The following is a 14,262-nucleotide window of genomic DNA, read 5'->3' as shown; positions in this document are numbered from 1 at the left end:
TAAGCCCTCAAACAGACTCAGATCATGAAAAATGAGAATGTTAGGTCTAGGAAAATGGCGACACAAGCAAAATTTATTTTATTGAGAATCAAATTTCAGATTTTTTTTTTCAACACAAATAAAAAAATATATATACATAATTGGTATCTGTGTACTCATACTGACTTGTAGAATAATATTACTAGGTCAGTTTGACCATATAGTGAATATGGTAAATAAAAAAAACCCAAAACAGCAAATTGTGAAATTGCACTTTTTTTTGTCATTTTAACGCACTGAAGATTTTCTTCGCTCTCTGCATCACATGATAAAATAAATGGTGTCATTCAAAAATACAGCTTATCCTGAAAATAATGTCCTCATATGGCTATGTGGATTGAAAAATAAAAATCGTTATGGCTCTTAGAATAAGGAGAGGAAAAAATGCCAAAGGCTATGTGCGCACGTGTGCGCTCTGCACCGCACCGAAAATGTGCGCTTCAGAGCGCAGCTGAAAAGCTGCGTTCTGAAGCGCATGGTGCCGGCAGATTCGTGCGCTCTGCATGCTGCCTCTCCCTATAGACAGCATGCAGAACGCACAAAAGAAGTGACATGTCACTTCTTAGAACGCAGCGATTCGGCAAGCAGCCGAATCGCTGCGTTCTAACATGCCACGTGCGCACGGCCCCTGCACAATCTCCATAGATTGTGCAGGGGACACAGGACGCATGCAGTTACGCTGCGGTGCAAAACGCAGCGTAACTGCATGTAATACGCACACGTGCGCACATACCCAAAGAGAACATTTCAGGAAAGACACTATGGGCGTTTTCCTGAAGCTTCTTTGATTTGGAAAACTCAGAAAGAACAGCATCAAAAAGGTGCCATGTGCACATACCCTTGATATGAATAAAACAAACCCTAGTTGTCAGGCATGGGCACCATTATAAAACTACTTTTTCTTACATTATATAAGTGATATATTATATAAGTTCTTCTTACCAATCTTCAAGAATGCTTTTTCTCTGGAATATAATATTCTATGATTCATATAGTTAAGTGGGATCATATCAAGGGATTCCTGTGTTGAACTAATGAAATCAGAAAAAGAAACATATTAGTGCTATTTAGGGTTCATGCAGACGATCATATGTTTTTCGGTCCTAGTCTGATCTGACAACACATCGGATTGCACTCAGACAAATGTTATTCTATGGGGCCAAGCACAAGTCTGGAAAACAAATTGCAGCATGTCCAAGTTGGATCCGATTAAAGCCAGTGTCACATTAGTGTATGACATCCGATACAAGAGCATCGGATGTCATATGCTAATGACCCTCGGCGCCCGCTCTGCTGTGAGCATGAATCCAGTGTCATGCAACTGATCCGATCTTGCGATCAGATCAACTGCGGAGGAGAGGGAGAGTGTGATCTCTCAATCGTCAGCCTGTGCATATATCGCACTGCACTGGGATGTTATCCAAGTGCAATTCGATGTTTCACTTGCACCCATAGACTTGTATGGGTACAAGTGATGAGAGACTTGCAGACAATCGCACCATGCTGCGATTTTTTTTTACTCAGTCCTATTCGGGCTGAGAAAAAACTCACAGATGTGAGCTGCACCATTGTCGGAAATTTTCTTGCATTGCACTCGTGCGAGTCATACGCCAGTGTTACTCTACCCTAAGGCTATGTGCCAACGCTGCGGAAAATGCGCGGATTTTGCCGCGGATTTCTCGCGGAAAAGCCGCGGATTTCCCGAAAATCTGCAGCAGCGGCACTTCCCAGCCATTTCTATGGCTTTTTGGAAATGCTGTGCCTATGCTGCGGATTTTTCCACGGCGGATTTGGTGCGGATTTTGATCCGGAAAAATCTGCAACATGTCAATTATTGTTGCGGATTTTGATCCGGATTTTGGCTTCAGAATTGGGAAAAAAAAAAAAATCTGCACCAAAATCCGCGGCAATTCCGCGGTAAAACCGCGGCAAATCCGCACCTTTGAAAAGGTGCGGATTTTGCGGGAAAGCCGCGGATTTTCATGCAGAAAAATCCGCAGCAACATTCTACCGTGGACACATAGCCTAATAGATACACTCGGCCATGCAAGTAGATGAGGTTGTCCAAAACATTAGACTGCACTCAGATGACATCTAACTTGCAATCCAATCTCTACAGACTAACAGAATTGAGAAGATGAGAGAATCGGATCACACTCTGATAAAACTCATATCAAGAATGTAATTAGCATAACTCATTTGATTCTCAAGGATGAGAGAATACTGGTGTGACCCTAGCCTTACAAGCACATTAGTTATCAGTTATTTCATGCTAGTATCATTTCTCAGTAAGGCCCTGTGCGCACTGGAAAAAAGGGAATTTTGTTTACTTACCGTAAATTCCTTTTCTTCTAGCTCCTATTGGGAGACCCAGACAATTGGGTGTATAGCTTCTGCCTCCGGAGGCCACACAAAGTATTACACTTTAAAAAGTGTAACCCCTCCCCTCTGCCTATACACCCTCCCGTGGACCACGGGGTCCTCAGTTTTGGTGCAAAAGCAGGAAGGAGAAAACTTATAAATTGGTCTAGGGTAAATTCAATCCGAAGGATGTTCGGAGAACTGAAAACCATGAACCAAAAGAACAATTCAACATGAACAACATGTGTACACAAAAGAACAACCAGCCCGAAGGGAACAGGGGCGGGTGCTGGGTCTCCCAATAGGAGCTAGAAGAAAAGGAATTTACGGTAAGTAAACAAAATTCCCTTTTTCTTTGTCGCTCCATTGGGAGACCCAGACAATTGGGACGTCCAAGAGCAGTCCCTGGGTGGGTAAAAGAATACCTCGATAAAAAAAGCCGAAAACGGCCCCCTCTTACAGGTGGGCAACCGCCGCCTGAAGGACTCGCCTACCTAGACTGGCGTCTGCCGAAGCACAGGTATGCACTTGATAGTGTTTCGTGAAAGTGTGCAGACTAGACCACGTAGCTGCCTGACACACCTGCTGAGCCGTAGCCCGGTGCCGCAATGCCCAGGACGCACCTACGGCTCTGGTAGAATGGGCTTTCAACCCTGAAGGGAGCGGAAGCCCGGAAGAACGGTAGGACTCGAGAATCGGTTCCTTGATCCACCGAGCCAAGGTTGACTTGGAGGCCTGAGAGCCCTTACGCTGGCCAGCGACAAGGACAAAAAGCGCATCTGAACGGCGCAGGGGCGCCGTGCGAGACACGTAGAACCGGAGTGCTCTCACTAGATCCAAAGAGTGCAAATCCTTTTCACACTGGTGAATTGGATTAGGGCAAAAGGAAGGCAAGGAGATATCCTGATTTAGGTGAAAAGGGGATACCACCTTAGGGAGAAATTCCGGGACAGGACGCAGAACCACCTTATGCTGGTGAAAAACCAGGAAGGGGGCTTTGCATGACAGCGCTGCAAGCTCAGACACTCTCCGAAGTGATGTGACTGCCACCAGGAAGGCCACCTTCTGCGAAAGAGGTGAGAGAGAGACATCCCTCAGCGGCTCGAAAGGTGGTCTTTGAAGAGCCGACAGAACCCTGTTAAGATCCCAGGGTTCCAGCGGACGTTTGTAAGGTGGGACCATGTGGCAAACCCCCTGCAGGAACGTGCGGACCTGCGGAAGCCTGGCTAGACGCTTTTGAAAAAAACACGGAGAGCGCCGATACTTGGCCCTTGATAGAGCCGAGGGACAAACCCTTGTCCATTCCAGATTGAAGGAATGAAAGAAAAGTGGGTAAGGCAAACGGCCATGGAGGAAAACCGTTAACAGCGCACCATGATAGGAAGATTTGCCAAGACCTGTAATAGATCTTAGCGGACGTTGGCTTCCTGGCTTGTCTCATGGTGGCAATGACATCCTGAGATAACCCTGAAGACGCTAGGAGCCAGGACTCAATGGCCACACAGTCAGGTTGAGGGCCACAGAATTCAGATGGAAAAACGGGCCTTGTGACAGCAAGTCTGGGCGGTCTGGAAGTGCCCACGGTTGACCCACCGTGAGATGCCACAGATCCGGATACCACGACCGTCTCGGCCAGTCTGGAGCGACGAGAATGGCACGACGGCAGTCGGACCTGATCTTGCGTAGTACTCTGGGCAGCATCGCCAGAGGGGAAAACACATAAGGCAGTCGAAACTGCGACCAATCCTGGACTAACGCGTCCGCCGCCAGAGCTCTGTGATCCTGAGACCGTGCCATGAAGGCCGGGACCTTGTTGTTGTGCCGTGACGCCATGAGATCGACGTCCGGCGTTCCCCAGCGGCGACAGATCTCTCGAAACACGTCTGGGTGCAGAGACCATTCCCCCGCGTCCATGCCCTGACGACTGAGAAAATCTGCTTCCCAGTTTTCTACGCCCGGGATGTGAACTGCGGAGATGGTGGAGCCTGTGGCTTCCACCCACTGCAGAATCCGTCTGACTTCCTGGAAGGCTTGACGACTGCGAGTGCCGCCTTGGTGGTTGATGTAGGCGACGGCAGTGGCGTTGTCCGACTGGATACGGATCTGCCTGCCCTCCAGCCACCGATGGAAAGCCAATAGGGCTAGATATACTGCCCTTATCTCCAGGATATTGATCTGAAGGGACGATTCTATCGGAGTCCAGGTTCCTTGAGCCCTGTGGTGGAGAAAAACCGCTCCCCAACCTGACAGGCTCGCGTCCGTGGTGACCACAGCCCAGATTGGGGGTAGGAAGGATTTTCCCCGCGACAGAGATGTGGATAGAACTGAAGTGATGTTTTGGTTGCAAGGGAAAGAGAGACGTTCTTGTCGAGGGAAGCCGCACTCTTGTCCCATTTGCGGAGAATGTCCCATTGGAGTGGCCGTAGATGGAATTGCGCGAACGGCACTGCCTCTATAGCTGCCACCATCTTCCCCAGGAAGTGCATGAGGCGCCTTAAGGGGTGTGACTGACTCCGAAGAAGTGATTGCACCCCTGCCTGCAGAGAAAGCTGTTTGTCGCTCGGTAGCTTGACTAACGCTTGCTGGGTATGAAACTCCATCCCGAGGTAAGTCAGTGATTGGGTCGGTGTCAACTTGGATTTCGGGAAGTTGATGATCCACCTGAACTGCTGGAGAGTCGCCAGAGCGACGGTAAGGCTTTGTTGACACGCCACCCGAGAAGGGGCCCTGACTAGGAGATCGTCCAAGTAGGGGATCACCGAGTGGCCCTGAGAGTGCAGGACCGCCACGACGGATGCCATGACTTTGGTGAAAACCCGTGGGGCTGTCGCCAGGCCGAAAGGCAATGCCACGAACTGAAGGTGTTCGTCCCCGATGGCGAAACACAGGAAACGTTGATGTTCGGGTGCGATCGGTACATGGAGATAAGCATCCTTGATATCGATCGATGCTAGGAAGTCTCCTTGTGACATCGAGGCGATGACCGAGCGGAGAGATTCCATCTGAAACCGTCTGGTTCTCACATGTCTGTTGAGTAGCTTGAGGTCCAGAAAGGGACGGAATGACCCGTCCTTTTTTGGCACCACGAACAAGTTGGAGTAAAATCCGCGACCACGTTCCTGAAGGGGAACGGGGATCACAACTCCTTCTATCTTTAGAGCGTCCACTGCCGAAAAAGTGTGTCGGCCTGAGCGGGGGGCGGAGAGGTTCTGAAGAAACGAACCGAAGGACGAGAGCTGAACTCTATCCTGTAACCATGAGACAGAATGTCTCTCACCCATCGGTCTTGAACATGTGGCCACCAGGCGTCGCCAAAGCGGGAGAGCCTGCCACCGATCGAGGATGCGGCTAGGGGAGGCCGAGAGTCATGAGGAGGCCGTCTTGGAGGCAGTGCCTCCTGCGGCCTTTTGGGGGCGTGACTTGGACCGCCACGCATAGGAGTTCCTCTGGCCTTTGTCCTGTCTATTGGACGAAGAGGATTGGGGCTTGGCGGAGGGACGAAAGGACCGAAACCTCGATTGGATTTTTCTCTGCTGAGGTCTCTTAGGTTTGGACTGGGGTAAGGAGGAGTCCTTTCCCTTGGATTCCTTAATAATCTCATCCAATCGTTCGCCAAACAAACGGTCGCCAGAAAAAGGCAAACCAGTTAAGAACCTCTTGGAAGCCGAGTCTGCTTTCCATTCGCGCAGCCACATGGCCCTGCGGACTGCCACGGAGTTAGCAGATGCTACAGCCGTACGGCTAGTGGAGTCCAGGACGGCGTTCATGGCGTAGGACGAAAAGGCTGATGCCTGAGAGGTCAAAGACGAAACATGCGGAGCAGAATTCCGTGTGACAGCATTAATCTCAGTCAGACAAGCCGAGATTGCTTGGAGAGCCCACACGGCTGCAAAGGCTGGGGCGAAAGACGCGCCCGTGGCCTCATAGATGGACTTCACCAAGAGCTCTATCTGTCTGTCAGTGGCATCCTTCAGGGATGAGCCATCTGCAACAGACACAACGGACCTAGCAGCCAATCTGGAGACTGGAGGATCCACCTTGGGAGAGTGATCCCAACCCTTAACGACTTCAGATGGAAAGGGGTAACGCGTGTCAGTGTGACGTTTAGCAAAGCGCTTGTCCGGGACCGCTCTGGGCTTCTGGACCATCCCTGAAGTTAGAGTGATCAAAAAACGTATTGCGCGTACGTTTGGGGAACCGAAACTGGTGTTTCTCCTGCTGAGACGCCGACTCCTCTACAGGAGGAGGCGGAGGTGAAAGATCCAACACCTGGTTGATGGACGAGATAAGATCATTTACTAAGGCGTCCCCCTCAGGTGTATCAAGGTTAAGGGCGAAGTCAGGGTCAGAGCCCTGAGCTCCCACGTCCGCCTCGTCTTCCTGAGAGTCCTCAAGCTGGGATCTCGAGCAGCGTGAGGAAGTCGGGGAAGAGTCCCAGCGAGACCGCTTAGCCGGTCTGGGACTGCGGTCCGGGCAGGAGTCCTCCGCCTGAGACCTAGGGACCAACCTGGGAGCGCGCTGCGGCGCGGACCGAGAGGGGCCTGGAGGAGACAAGCTAACAGGGGCCGGGGCCTGTGGAAGGTCCGGTCTGGACTGCAATGCCTCAAGGAGTTTAGAAGACCATTTGTCCATAGACAGTGCAATGGATTGGGAAAGTGACAGAGAGTTTCTCAGCAAAAGAGGCCAACACCGGTGACTCTGTCCCTGCAGCCTGCTCAGGGGGGTCTACATGAGCCGAGGGGCCCACCAGTGCCCGAGGCTCCGGCTGAGCAAGCGAGGCAGGAGTCGAGCATTGCTCACAGTGAGGGTAGGTGGAACCCGCAGGTAACATAGCCCCACAAGAGGTACAGGCCGCGAAAAAAACCTGTGCCTTAGTAGCTTTGCTCCTTGTGGACGACATGCTGTTGTCTCCTAGGAGAGTGACCACTGAGGGTATATGGGAAAAGGGTATACAGCCTGACCGAACAGATATATATATATATCTATTATATATATATATGTATCTATTCCGGCACCCTAGGGGGACCAGCACCGGGTGACCGGTGTGGCTTACCGACCGCTAACGAGCGGAGTGTGTCCTCCAGATTCCCTGTCGTGGATCCCCCGGACCTGCAGAGCTGCTTCACTGAGAAGCATCCACCGGCAGAATGCCAGAAAATGGCCGCCGGAGCTCTCAGGGGAGGAGTGGGGCCGAGGGCGGCGCCAGCAAAGAACGGGAATCTAGGGTCCCCACAGTGGTTAGTGAGGGGGGAGGAAGACATGCAAGATGCTCCAGCCCTCACATCCGACGTCATGTCGGTAATCCCGCCCTTACCCCTGACAGGCAGGCCCAGGGGCGGGATTTTCGCGACTAAGCCGCGGTGAAGCCGGGGACTAAATTTGAGGCCGCGCCCGACAAGCAGGCACGGTCGGCGCGGAAGTCCACCGGTCTCCTCAATTTCACAACTACCGCGGCTTCCGGGAAGAAGGTGCACTCCCTGCACAGTCCCCTATGGGGACACAGAGTACCTTTAAGTTGCAGGGCCCGGTCCCTGAGGTTGAAGAGGCTCCGGTCCGGCAGGTTCCACCAGGGGCTGCGGATGGAGCACGGTCCCAGCAAATGGATGACCGCTCTGGATCCCACTTCTCCCAGAGCCGCATAAGGGATGGTGAAGGAGACGGCATGTGGCTCCAGCCTCCGTACCCGCAATGGGTACCTCAACCTTAACAACACCGCCGACATAGTGGGGTGAGAAGGGAACATGCCGGGGGCCCCGTGGGGGCCCTCTTTTCTTCCAACCGACATAACTAAGTATGAGAATGCATGAGTGGATGTGTGCCTCCTTCCACACAAAGCATAAAACTGAGGAGCCCGTGGTCCACGGGAGGGTGTATAGGCAGAGGGGAGGGGTTACACTTTTTAAAGTGTAATACTTTGTGTGGCCTCCGGAGGCAGAAGCTATACACCCAATTGTCTGGGTCTCCCAATGGAGCGACAAAGAAATGGAATTTTCTCAAGAAAATTCCGCAGGTATTCAAAGATTACCGCACCCGCGGTAAAAAAACGCGGCAAACCGCACCCGAAAACTGCATGCGGTTTGCCGCGGTTTTACCGCGGCATTGTTCGCGGTATTGCCGCGTGCAGGTTGGTATGTGCTTTATTGCATTCAATGCAATAAAGCACATTGGAAAAAAAAAAAAAAAAAGCCATTTCATTCTGAGATAGAGAAATAGATAGAAGAATAGATAGAAGAATAGATAGATAGACAGACAGAGGGATAGACAGACAGAGGGATAGATAGATAGATAGATAGATAGATAGATAGGGGGATAGATAGAGTCCCTGTGAGCACACTCTGCATTTCTCACGGTCGGCAGTGAGTTCACATTACCGGCCGTGGAAAATGCCCTGGAGTTACCTCTGCTGTCTCGCTGCGAGCCTGCATTCATTCAGCGCTGCGTGTCAGTCGCGGCTGGATGCAAGCATCGCAGGACGCTGGAGCTGTGGATTACGTCGGAGCTTTGTTTCGGGAGGGGTTAATAAAAGGGTGAACAAGGCTTGTTTGTGTTTTATTTAAAATAAAGGATTTTTCGGTGTGTGTGTTTTTTCACTTTACTTACGGGTTGATCATGTCAGCTGTCTCATAGACGCTGCCATGATCAAGCCTGGAGTTAATGGCGGTGATCCGCCACCATTAACCCCTTGTATTACCTTGACTGCCGCTGCTACATGGCAGCAAGAAGAGCCGGGGACACTCCGGTACTGCCGCATAATGCATGCGACAGTCCCGGGACAGCTGCGGCTGATATTCTCGGCTGCGGGAGGGGGAGTGAGGTGGGGGACATTAACCCTGCCCCTCACCCTCCCCAGCCTGAGAATACCGGGCCGCCGCTGTGTGCTTACCTCGGCTGGATGGTAAATATACAGCGGAGCCCACGTGTTTTGTTTTCTATATTTTCGTTTGATTTCTATGTGTGTTCTATATGTCTGTGTCTGTGTTCTGTGTCTGTGATGTCTGTGTGTGTCTGTGATCTGTGTGTGTTTACTCTCTGCTCCGCTTCCTCTTCCAGTAATGACATCACTTCCCTGCAAAACCGCAGGCAAGCGATGTACATTACCGGAGGTAAACCGCGAAATACCGCAGGAAATAACGCAGGAAAACGCAGTGATCCGCACAGAATTTGCTGCCTGCGTTATTCCCTGCGGGATTTCACGATTACATTGGAGTCAATGGAGTGAAATCCCGCAGCGATGTGCGGAAAGAATTGACATGCAATGTTTTTGCTGCGAGAATCCCGCAGCAAAACATGCAGCTGTCAAAATCCGCCTAGTGCGCACAGGATTCTTTTTTCCCATAGGTTTTGCTGGTGATTCACTGCAGAGATGTTATGAACATTTTCTGCAGCGAAACATGCAGCAAATCCGCAGAAAATCCGCGGCAAAATCCGGTAAGTGCGCACAGGGCCTTAGATTCATCTTTTTTTTGGGCTGTTATTTTTAAAACTGTTATTTTCCATTGTTGCATTACGTCTTTGTAGCTTTTTTGAGTGAACTGTTAACTTTTTAACTGCACTAATTACTCATTTTTGGTTGGTGGGAATACCACATATGTAATATATTTTTGTTACATTTAGTAATTTTGCATGCTAAAAACATGCTTGTAAAAAAAGTCTTGTCTCCCATTCAGACAGCTCTTATTTTACATTTTATGCCATTCTGTATAAATAATAAATGTTTTATTTTTGTGTTCTTACCATTGCAGCTGTACATGCATTACGGTCTAATCTTGAACTACAATACACAGACTGGCCATGGGTCTCCCGACCGGAGCATGACAACATAATATATTTCTATGAGGCTGCTGTGCTCGGGTCGGGAGAGCCGCAGCCAAGCCATGCATTGTGGTCCGATATCGGAGCGAAGTGCACGGGCGTATTAATGAGCCTGTGCCCACATTACAGATGTCATGTTTTTTCCTGAACAGATTTGTTGCAGAACCTGAAGAGCTTCCTGATGCCAGCAAAGTGAATGAGATTCCTTAAATCTCATGCATACGAAGCTCATCTTTGACTTGCAGGTTTTGTTCAAATTTAAATCTGCAGCACATCAATTCTTTTTGCATTTTTGCTGCAGATGTCACTCATACTGAGTGGGGAAAATCTGCACTAAAAACAGATGTAAGAAAATGCGGAAAAAACACGCTTATTTAAACCACAGCGTTTTCCAGCCAAGAGATGCAGAAATTTCTGTACAAAATACTTAATGTATGCGCATACCCATAGGCTATAAATTGCAAGGAGTAGTCATTTTTTTTTTTTGCAAGGCAAAAACTCATGCGTTTTTTACGTGTTTTTACCACGTTTTGCCCACTTTTGTAAGTGAAATCTATTGACTGGAGAGCTCAAAACGCAAAAAGAATTGACACGCTGCATCTTGAAAAACGCAGGCAAGATGCAACCAACAAAAGATGCCCACTGTGGACAGCAAAATAGAAATTTCATAGACTTTGCTGGGAGAAGGAAATGCATGCATTTTGGTGCATCTTTGTGACCTCAAAAACGCACCAAAAACGCAGCAAAAGATGCCCTGTGTGAACTTAGCTTTAGTGAGCACTTCTCCTTTGCTGAGATAAACTATCCACGTCACAGGTATGGTATCTCAAGAGGCTAATTGGACGGCATGATTATTGCTCAGGCTGGCCACAATAAAAGGCCACTCTTAGGCCTCCTTCACACATCTGTGTATCCGGTACGTGTGACGTCCGTTTTCACAAGTACCGGAGACACAGACACACGTAGACCCATTTAATGGGTTTGCGTACCCGTGCATGTTTTGCCATGGACAGTGTGTCCGTGTGGAGCATACGTGTATCCGTGTGCTCCACACGTAGACATGTCCATTTTTTTCCGGCAGCACGGGTGTCACATGGACTGCACAGATGTGATCCATGTGACACGTACCGGAAAAAACACACGTGTTTGTGAAATAAAATGAATTTCTATACTCACCTTCTCCAGCGCTGCTGTCTCTGCCGCTGCTGTCACTTGCTTCCGTCCCCTGCTCATTATGCTCATCGCAGGCATATGCACGGCACAGAGACCTGGAAGCAGCAGCAGCGGGGAGATGGTAGGGCTGGAGACCGTAGATTAGCACCAGAAACAGCAACAAAGACAGGTGAGCAGAAAGTTCCTGTTCTTCGTGTGTTATGACGGATAGCACATGGAGAACACACTTGTGTCAAAATCATGGCACACGGAGGGCAATATGCAACTTTTATACGTCCGTGCAAAACGTGCGTGGTTTTCACGGACGTGTGAAAGAGGCCATAGGCAAATTTGTGAACAATATTTGAGAGAAAAAAGACGAAAAAATACCGTCTTTGGGACAAGTGGGACATTTTATTTCTCATATGTGTGTGGTGTAAACTTTTTATTTATTAGAATAAAAGAAAGAGGGGGGAAAAAAACAGAAGTAAAAATCTAGACAGAAAAAGAAAATAAAAAGGAGAATTTTAAAATTTGGTAAAATAAAAAACAAAGTTATTACACAGACTACAGTAGAAAAAATTACTATGAAACCGCAAACTAAATTATGCTTACTGTAATGCTATGGAGTAGAAAAAAAAGGAGTATAAAGTAATAATTACTAAAGAATGTCAGTAAAAAAAAATTTACTGAGTACCCTCAACTATCTAACACTAATCCTGAAGTAAAAAATACTTTTGTAGAACCAGATTACTACAGCAAATTTTTACTGTCCCTAATCTAGCCCTACCAACTACCGTATTTTTCGGATTATAAGAAACACTTTTCCTTCCAAAAATTTAGGAGGAAATGAGGAGTGTATCTTATAATCCGAATGTAGCTTACCAGGGGGGTGGTGGAGGCAGCGGCGATGCTGTGGGCTATGTGCTGCGGGTGCTGTGCTGCTGGGGCTGTGTGGCGGGTGGTGAGGCAGGTGCCATCCTGAAGACGTCGGCGGTGCAGGCTTCAAATAATGGCACCCGAAGTCGTCGCACGCGCAAATGGAGCTCTCAGCTCAAGATCTCATCTGCGCACATCCTGCCTCTGGCCCATTGAATTCCCAGCGGCGGACTTAAGGAAAATTGCGCCCGGAGATGGCGCATTCTCAGATGAGATCTCGGTTTGTCATTGAGCCGATAACTCAATCTGCGCACGCACCGACTCTGTGCGCCTTTTCTTTGAAGCCCGCACGGCCAACAGTTCCTGGATGTATTCTCTGCCTCACAGTGCCGCCGAGCATCTGGGACACTGCCGCACTGCCTGCAGCATAGCCCTGCTCCACGACCGCCCCTGCCACCTGTGAGCCTTGCTCCACCATTGCTGGCGCCTTCCCCCCCCCCCCGATAAAATACCACCGGATTAGAAGACGGACCCCATTTTTTTCCCTCTAAATTTGGGGTGACTCTGATAATCCAGGGCGTCTTATAAAACACAAAAATATGGTAATTTGAATCATTATTTTTATTTGATACTTTTTTACACTTGTTGAAAAAAACAACCACCGAATGCGGATCAGTGATGTGTGTCACTGATCAAAACTCAATGGTTGCAGGACACAGGCACAGATGTGATGCAAAAGGTGGGGAGAGAAATGAACAGGGGGGGAAAAATTCCTGGCAAAAACGGAGCATGGACACTGATAAGTGATGTGCGTCATTGATCAGTGGCTCAGCGGCTTAAGGACAAATGCAAGGATGTGGCGTAAAAGGAGGGAAAAAATTGGACAGGAGAAAAAAAAACAAAGTCCTGGCCAAAAAGGGAGCACGGACGTCGATTAGTGATGTACGCCACTGATCAGAACTCAATGGCTGCAGGACACACGCACAGATGTGATGCAAAAGAGGGGTAAAAATGGACAGGGAAAAAAAGCCCTGGCCAAAAGAGAGCACGAAGGCTGATCAGTGAAGTATATGCTCTCACCGTCTCCTATAATGGATATGCCCCCAGCGTCTCCTATAATGGATATGCCCCCAGCGTCTTCTCTAAGGGATATGCCCCCAGCGTCTCCTCTGAGGGATATGCTCCAAGCGTCTCCTTTGAGGGATATGCCCCCAGCGTCTCCTTTGAGGGATATTCACCCATGATCTCCTGAGACATATGCCCCTAGCGTCTCCTGTGATGGATATTCCCCCAGCGTCTCCTCTGATGGATACTCCCCCAGCGTGTCCTCTGATGGATACGCCCCCAGCGTGTCCTCTGATGGATATGCCCCCAGCGTCTCCTCTGATGGATATGCCCCCAACGTCTCCTCTGATGGATATGTCCCCAGCGTCTCCTCTGATGGATATGCCCCCAGCGTCTCCTTTGAGAGCTATGCCCCCAGCGTCTCCTGTGATGATATATGGCCCCAGCGTCTCCTGTGATGGATATGCCCCCAGCGTCTCATGTGATGGATATGCCCCCAGCGTCTCCTGTGATGGATGTGCCCTCAGCGTCTCCTGTGATGGATATGCCCCAGAGTCTCCTCTGATGGATATGCCCCCAGAGTCTCCTCTGATGCATATGCCCTTAGCGTCTCCTCTGATGGCTATGCCCCTAGCGTCTCCTGTGATGGATATGCCCCAAGCGTCTCCTGTGATATATATGCCGCCAGCGTCTCCTATGTGATGTACATACTGCAGCCCCCATGTCTCCTGTGATATATATACAGCAGTCCCATATTGTCCTATGTGATCTCTGATTTACAAAACTTATTATCACAAAGAGTTGACTTCGCTCCAGCCTGAGACAAACCTGGAAAATTAGTTGTGAGAAGCAACATGATCAATATCATATAACCAGGGCCGGCCTTAGCCTGAATGGCGCCCTGTGCAAAACTGCCCTTTGGTGCCCACCCCCTACTGATTTTTTACCCAGTTT

General features: G+C 49.4%; 1 long non-coding RNA gene across 1 annotated transcript in view; it reads right to left on the bottom strand.

Annotated features, from left to right (window-relative positions):
• LOC142304337 (uncharacterized) overlaps positions 1-14,262 on the bottom strand; it is a 170,641-nt gene that overhangs the window by 140,284 nt on the left and 16,095 nt on the right. The window contains exon 2 of the long non-coding RNA XR_012753084.1: positions 982-1,070. This is a non-coding gene — a long non-coding RNA (uncharacterized LOC142304337). The remainder of the gene's footprint in view (positions 1-981; positions 1,071-14,262) is intronic.

This window comes from Anomaloglossus baeobatrachus, chromosome 4, assembly GCF_048569485.1.
Source record: "Anomaloglossus baeobatrachus isolate aAnoBae1 chromosome 4, aAnoBae1.hap1, whole genome shotgun sequence".
Taxonomy (NCBI): domain Eukaryota; kingdom Metazoa; phylum Chordata; class Amphibia; order Anura; family Aromobatidae; genus Anomaloglossus; species Anomaloglossus baeobatrachus.
The sequence above is the reverse complement of the archived record's forward strand: the minus strand, read 5'-3'. Positions and strand labels throughout refer to the sequence as shown.